The sequence below is a fragment of the Echinops telfairi genome, unplaced genomic scaffold (genome assembly GCF_000313985.2).
Source record: "Echinops telfairi isolate 266 unplaced genomic scaffold, ASM31398v2 ScPeMD7_5868;HRSCAF=6743_1, whole genome shotgun sequence".
Classification (NCBI taxonomy): domain Eukaryota; kingdom Metazoa; phylum Chordata; class Mammalia; order Afrosoricida; family Tenrecidae; genus Echinops; species Echinops telfairi.
This window is the reverse complement of record NW_022109768.1, coordinates 11,273,893-11,282,270: the sequence shown is the minus strand read 5'-3', so window position 1 is coordinate 11,282,270 and position 8,378 is coordinate 11,273,893.

Genomic DNA, 8,378 nt, shown 5'->3' with positions numbered 1-8,378 from the left:
GGGGATGTCTTACTTTCAGGGAAACAGGGTATCATCCCATGATTACAGTGTACATATAAGAAACAGTACTAAGGAGCCTGTGTCATCTGGGAGGAGGCGCCCCCTGGGGGAAGTGGTGAAGTCCCTGAGATCAATAGACACAGATCTTATTATTTGATTCACATAAAATGGCTTCAGAAGAAACCTTGCCTTCTGACAAATTGCCTTCTCAGATGAAAATGTAGGAGCAAAACTAGTCATGAAGTGCTGATTAGGGAAAACAACTCTAGAAGACATCTAGACATCTCTAGAAGAAATAATAATGAACATATGAAGCAGAATTAGGCACTATTTATCCTCCATGTTTTTTATTTATCCTCCACCTATCTCCTCCATATGTTCTTCCCGTGTTTATCCTTCACCATGTCCTTCTTGCACTCCCCTCTGGGCTAGTGACTTGCCCTAAATAGAGGAAACTCTTTTATTTGAGTGCCTTGTAGAGGAACCCTGCTGGCTTAGTGGTTATGAGTTAGGCAGCCAAATTCAAGGTCAGTCGCTTTCAACCCCAGCCACTCTGTGGGAGAAAGATAGAACTTTGTAATCCGGTAAAGAGTCACAGTCTTGGAAGCTCACAAGGGCAGGGCCCCTCTGCCCCGCAGGGTCACTGTGAATGGTCTTTGCCTCCATGGCAGTGAGTTGGCCTTTCTTGTGCTCAACTAATCTCTTAGGTGCAAGGTAGTCCCCAGAAGCTGTCAGGCTAAATCAAACTCATTCCCCGGGGCCTGGTTTCAATGCCCAAACTCCGAAATCTTTCCAAGTTACTGTTACTGTCTCCTCCATTGCATTGCAGTAGTACTTTACATGGATCATGTTTTGACATTTGTCATAATACTCTGATATTATCATTTGCATATATTATTAGCATCCCTAGCTCTTTTGCCACATATGAATGGCATAGAGAAAACCTATGTTTTACTCATCATTATAATCTCTTTGTCCACCAAGTATTTGCTACTAGCTACCATAAAGACACTCTCTTTAAGAGCTATCGTTATACCTTTACCTCATAAATCTTGTAGCACCAATGAAGTATCTTTATAACTCCAGCCCATTCCTTCTAAAATGAAGATATTTATTCTATTTTAATTAATATTTTAAAAATGGTTACAATCTTTGTTTGGTTCCTTTTTAGAGGCAGCAAGAGAAAAATCTTCTGAAATATGACCCTGAATTATTTTAATGCCCCAAACTCCTAAATCTTTCCTTCCTCAAAATCGCATTTGAATAAGAATAAGATTTTGAGGAAGGAGGGAGAAAAGATGAGAGGAGGAGGGGGAGGAGGAAGAGGTGAGAACCATATACAGAGAGGGTTTAACAGGATACTGTTGTTGATCTCATTTCTTTCAGGCAGGCTGTGTGAATAGACGCAATGTGTTTCTTTAAAAGAAAGAAAAGAAAAATTCCCGCCCGATTATTCCTTATCCCACAAACCTAGTGGTGGGAGTGGGTCAAATTTGAAACAAAAACAAAACACAAAGGAGGATGGAGAGGAGTGGAAAAGTAAAACTGAAATGGACTGGGAGTCTTCAGTGACAAGTCCATTTCAAACAAAATCTACATATTTAAAGAACAGGATTCTCACATGACTTTACAAGGGGGCATTGTCTCTTTGGTCTCCTTCCCCATCCTCACTTTCCCCCATGTGGTGGTAAACAGAGAGAACAGAGTTGCGTCCATTAAAGGTTACACTAAGGCAGGGAGTAGAAATCAACTCTCTCGTGCAGTAGCTCTCTGACAGCTCAAAGTGTTTGAAAGAATTCACCTGTCAAGGAAAACCATTGAACGAGCAGGGACCCAGATTTCAGCCCTGGACAGCTAAAGCTTTATAGTAAAGTAGGCAATCGGAGAGAAAGACCCAGAGTATTCCAGTTCCTACGAGTCCCGCAGCTAAGAAGAGCACTAGCCCTAGGCTTTGCTGCTGCTGCTGGAGGTGATGCTGGAGAGGAAGATGACTACCAGGACATTTGACCAGAGACAAACCACACTTCTTAAAAGTATGACCAATAATCAGCCAGGTCACCTTGATAAAACACATCAAAACGTTTTAGGTTTCAAGGACCACAGTATTATTCTGTTCATGACTAACATTATTTCATGGAGTTAGGGTCCTGTTGCTTTCTCGCATCTCTGCTACCATGGTCCATTCTTATTTGAATTGTTGAATGGCTTCGTTTGAGACCTAGAAATCTGTGGCTGTTGTCAGTTGCTGTCAACTTGATTCTGACAGGTACACAGGGTAGAACGGCACATCTTTAAGGATGTGACCTTTAATAAGCAAATTTCCAAATCTGTCTTCTGAGACACCTCTAGGTTTGAAATGCTAAGCTTTTGTCCAGTAGTTGAGCGCACCATCCAGGGACTCCGAGCTAGAATGCAGTAGGGAGGAAACCCACTTCCATAAATTGAAATGTGTATTCTGTAGTCTTCATTTACTCTCTAGCACAATCTCACACGGTGGCCATTATTAGCTTCATCGTACTGAGGAATCTGTTGCACCTGTAACTTCAAATACTTTCCTCACACCATGAGTCATGTGCTTCAAGCACCAGTTCCTCTGGACGCAGGCAGAAAATACCTAGTCCCACATTGATATGAGCTGGGTGTTCATTTGTGGAGTAAAGTGATGTCGCATTTAGACCGTTGAGACCTTTGCAGCCCTTTGCTTGCCATTTTTAAAAGGGTGGAAACACTTCTCAAGCTCAAGACCAAAGTGACAAAACTCTGAACCGAAGTCGACAGATGGACGAAGCCGAGGTGAGACCGTCTGTCCTGGGATTCCGAGTAAAGCCAAAGATGAAAGTCTGGAGCCTTTGGTCAATATTTGCTCTGGTTAAGAATGGCCCCTCTAGGAGGGGGGCATGAAACACAAAACACAAAAACACGAAGCACTAGATTACTACCTGAAATGAAGGGGCAGTTCAAGCCCACCAAGAGGTGCCTCAAAATGAAAACTTAGCAATGGCTCCCAAAAGATTACAATCTTAAAAATCTACCCCCCACGTGACTCAAAATGAACTGGACAGAATTAACAACAATCAGAGGATAGTGCTGGTCCATTATAAGGGTGAATGCTTAGAACAGGAAAGATCCAAAGAGGCCCTCAATTTCTACTTCCGAAACGGACAAATATATAAAGCTTAAAATGTATGAATTATTGAGTGGAAAAATGTTTGGCTGTGTAAATCTTCACCCTGTTCATAAAAACAGTTTGTGTTTTTAAAACATAGAAGAAATAATAACCTATGGGTGGGGCAATTATTTTTTCAAAGAAAGTGGAGTGGGGACATTAAAATTATTTCTTCACTAAAGATCTCTGGGGTAGGACGTAGGCAATAGCAATAAACAGAAGACAGCATGTCTGATCCGTCTAAAAGTATTTGACAATAGTCATGCATACATGACCCAGAGAAAATGGATCATACTGCAGCTGATGGAGGAGAGAGTTAGTGATCAGGGAAACCACATTAGGCCAAAGAAATCAGGGGCTCAGAATTGTAAAGGGTGTTAAATTTCAGCTTTTTAAGAATTTGAAAATCACTTGTTTCAATTCTTATAATAAACTTAGAAAATAGCATCCAGAGATATTTCTAGAATACCAGATTCTTGACACCTGGACCAGTGAGATTTTATATAACTTTAAGGTGTTCTGTAATACAACATCTCAGTTATAATCAGTTATAAAAGTATGTTACAAAATAGGCTACATGCTTACTCTCCAAGACTGGATGCAGATCAGAACAAAATTTACTTCAAGGTTCCCCAAGGCCAGATTGTAGCTGCCTTCAACAGGCAAATTTGTATTATGAATATCAAGAGGAGGTTTTTCTAAGGGAACCCAAAGCAAATTTTAGCATCACGAAAAAGTATATGAAACATACCAGAAGACATAATCCTAATCTTTAAATAAACTAGCCATCCTCCTGAAATGAAAATCCAGACAAGTTTATTACTCACGAAAAAGTATTCTTACTCAATTAAAAAATAAACCAGGCAAATTTAACTCAATTAAAAAATAAACCAGGCAAATTTAAAGATGGTGTGTAAAGTGAACACATGTACTACTATTCTCTTACTTCTCAACTCCTCGCTAGAACATGAGGACCTCTTTGAAACTTGAGTGAGATGAGGTAAGGACAAATAAAAGATAGTATTACAGAAAATAATAAACTTATGGAACTCATTATTACAAAAGAGATATGGGCAAGGAATGTAAATGGATTCATAAAGGTTTTGGCCAAATTTATGAATGTCAGAGCCATAAAGGGCTACTGAAAGTACACCTAACCTTTAAGAGTAATGTCAGGCAGAAAAACCATGTCCTTTCCTGGCAAACCCCTTGAGGCCTCTGTTGTCAACACAATACTGAGGTGAATGAGACAAGGGACCAGTAGCCTAGCAAGTTTCTAAGGTATTTTTATATAAATGGTAACTGGGCTAGATGAACATCCATCTCTTCAGTATAAGCATTCATGAAAAAATATTCCATTTTAAAAAGGAAGCTCAATGAAATACTGTTAGACTTTATTATTTATGGAATCATGTTTCAGTAAGTGGAAATATGTCACTTTTTCTCGATTCAGAAGAAAGTCGAGGCATGAACCCAGACCCAGTCACTCAAAAAACCTTGTGCAAACCATTTATCTTCATTTTCCTGTCTTTCCATAAGCAAAGTGGTGCTTCCCCAAGTGTAAAATAGAAATTGTGTTAGACTTGTATTAGAACACACTCTGCCAAAACACAAAAACATTATTATTGTAGGATCAGTTAGTGTTAAACTAACCTCACCCATTTTGGCAGAATGTTTGTGTGATAGATTTTGTGTCAACTTGCCTGGGCCAGGATTCTCAGGGTTTGGCAGTTAGAACCTATTAATATTCCATAATGAGATCTCATTGGAGGTGTGGCTTGCTTCCAATATAAGTGTACCCTGTGGTGAAGCTTGCTTTTTTTCTGGGTCTTGATCCTGCATCCGGCTTGTCATCTAACCTCTGATTCTTGGGACTTGAGTGAGCGGGACTGCTGGTTAATGCCAGGCATCAGCATCAGCCCAGCTTTTCACCTGCTAATCTTGGGTTACTTTACCTCTGGAGTCAGAAGCTTGCCCTCGGGCCTGCCAACTTGGGTTTCAACTCTAACCTGATATCTGACCCATGAACTTAGAACTTGCCTGCTTCTACAATTGTATGAGCCCATTTATCTCTTTATATACCCTTAAGGAGCTCTGGTTGAATGGCTGAGTAAACAACATGAGGAGAAGAGGGGCCTATATCTGATTTCCTCTGGCTATCCTCTTGCTCTGAGGCAGATGTCTGACATGTCTCCTACCTCCATTCTTTACCCTATTCTGACATCACATAATACTTTACTTTTCTGCTAGGTTCAGTCACTTGTAGCATTGCCCCACAGAATGAACCCACAGTTAAGGGGTTTAGTAGGGAGGTTAATAGGTTACCCCAAATCAGAATCAGTTAACAGTAAGGATTCATTGGTCCACAGCAACACCACTCTTCAGACAATAGCTAAGTCTCTCTGATCCTCAGCCTCTCAGTGGGGCCTTGGCCTCTGCCATCATGGGTCAGGACCTAACCCACTGTTCTGTTTCATGTATCATAGTTTTGGCTTTGCTACTCTGTTCTGCCTCATGGTCTTCTTGGTCTTAGCCTAACTCTTTGGCTCTGTGCCCTGGACTCTGTGCTGCAGTCTCCGGTGTCTCTGTTCTTAGCCTCCACCATTCCAGGGGAGATCTGGAATGTGCTCTTCTTCCAGTGATCCCAGATATCTCTGCTTCTGGGATAGCTTTATACACAGAAGAATGCATTCAAAGTGTGCCTTTTGTTTTTCAAAAGATCACCCCCCCAAGGAAACAAAGAAAGTGGGACTTGGTTCATACCTTCTATTAAAGACCTAATCCCACTTAATCCTGCCCACTAGTGTACCAATGAACCCCCCTCCAGAATGGGATTACATAGATGGCATAGAGTCCAGAATGTGCAGTACTTCATATAAAGAATTATGGATAGAGGGTCATATTAATTTGACTAGATATCAGTATTGTACTGCTAACTGCAAGGTTGATAGTTAAACCCCACCAGCTCTTCTATAGGAGAAAGATGGAGCTATCTGTGCCCATAAGATTTACAGTCTCAGAAACACTGTGTAGCTTCACTATGAATCAGAATTAACTCCATAGCAATAGGTTTGGTATTATATGTCTAATGTATAGTATAAAATATTATAGATATACATATATATCTCTCAAAACCAATGATGCATCACTGTCTTGCTTCTCTAGAGACTAAGGCAGTTATGATATATTAAGATGGGGAAATCATCATATATTATTTTGGGGAGAGAATTAAGAAAATGCAAAAATGTGCTCAAGATGCAAGTGAAATGTCATCTCCCTCAGGGAGATTGTCGCTCTCATCTAAATTTCCCAAAATTCTAGTCATGTCACAGAGAATGTGTATTATTATTTGCCTACTTGCCTCCCTCGTTTAACTGTAAGTGCTTCTAAAGCAAAGGCCTTGTCTGATTCATCTGTGCTTCTCGACTAGGAAACAATGGTGCCTGGTGTATAGTCAGGACTCAATAGTGCTGAATAAATTATTCAATCTGTAGCTAATCCTGTTGTCCCTTTCACATTAGTGATATAAAGAAATGACCCAACTAAAAATGCAATAAACTGATAATGGTTGAGGTTCAAAGTTAGAATTGACCTTCAGATTTCCCAATTTATGGGCTCCAGTCTCTAAGTCCCTTAATTTGAAAAGAATAGCATCTTGGTTCTATTTGCACATGAAAAGTAAAACGCGTGGAGTGAATCAGAGGGTAGTGAAATCTTTATGAAGTGCACATGCTTGAATCTTGACATCATTTTCACTCTCCTAACATATCGTATGTACTCTTCAATAGGAGATAGAAATAATTCTGGGCCATAACTTCAAATCTCAGATTAAGTATAAATTGGCAAAAACCTGATATCCACCATTCACCATCTTGAATAAGAAAGCCTCCTGCCTGGAGATCTACAGAATGAAACAAACGGATCAAAATGAAAGGGAAGATGCAAACCTTCCCTTAGTCCACAAGGAGAACAAACAAGGGTAGGGATTTAGATCCAGCATCTCGGGTGCTGATGCTGGTCTCTATCCTTAATGGCAAGCTTGCCAGCATAATTCTGCACCCATGACCTTGACTCAGTGGATCAGCTGAGTGAAACGCTTCCTTTTCCTAGAGGTCAGCATGATTCCACTTTGTCAAATTTTTTAAATGCTAGAAAAAATCGTTGGTCCTAGAATTAGAAAGGTAAATGGGAAATAAATTACCAAACCAAACTCAACCCACTGCCGTTGTGTCAAGTCAAACTCATTGCTAACAATATAGGACCGAGTGAAACTGCCCTTTGGGTTTCTGCCGCTGTATATCACTATGGGAGCAGAAAGCCTCATCTTTCTCCCCCAGAGCAGGCAGTGGGTTTGAACTGCTGACCCTGTGGTTACTAGCCCAAGATGTGATCCACTATGACACCGGGATCCTTTGGGAAGGAGGCTACCATTATTAAATAAATGTGCACGTATATGCCACCGTAGGCCGATAGGCCATTGGGCACCAGGTCTGTCCTCACTGGACCAGAGACCAGCCCAGCCTACCTCTGACCCGAGGCTAGTTTTATTCAGCACATTCTATTCCATAATCAAAGATCTGATCCAAAATGCTGTACACTAATAGAACAGTCTTTCTTGTCAAAGGGCCTATAATGAGTGTTTCTTTCACATCTCCTACTCTATAGCTTACCTATAGGCAGACTGGCTTTGCTTGCCTTTCAGTCTCTTTATTCCCCCAGGCTAAATTTACATCGCTAGTTAATAAAATCCCCACTTATCCTGACCAAGCATGCACGTATATCTCTTCCACCTCTCTGCATCATAAATGCATCCTACACTAACCTTATTGTCATTACTTCCTGCTGTCAATCTCATATTGAAATAGGCGACATTGCTCTACTTTGTCATAGTGAAAAGTTTATCCTGCAAATTTTCCGTCTCTTAGGTCTTCCGTGAAGGGCTGTGCTTAGCTCATGTGTGCTCCTAGGCATCTCCAGGGCTCTGCATTTAACTTCGCACTTCTAAAAGCAGCTGTACAGAGATCATATTAATGTTATTGCAACAGACGTTTCTCTCCGCTTTGACTGGAAATGCCTGTACATAGTGAAAATGTGCAGGCATTGACATTCTTTGTGTGAGGTCTGAATGTGTTCGGGTCCAGCCATTGGCAAGAAGAAGAAATAAGACAACTTCCAGATGGTGTGCGTGTGTGTGTGTGTGTGTGTGTGTGTG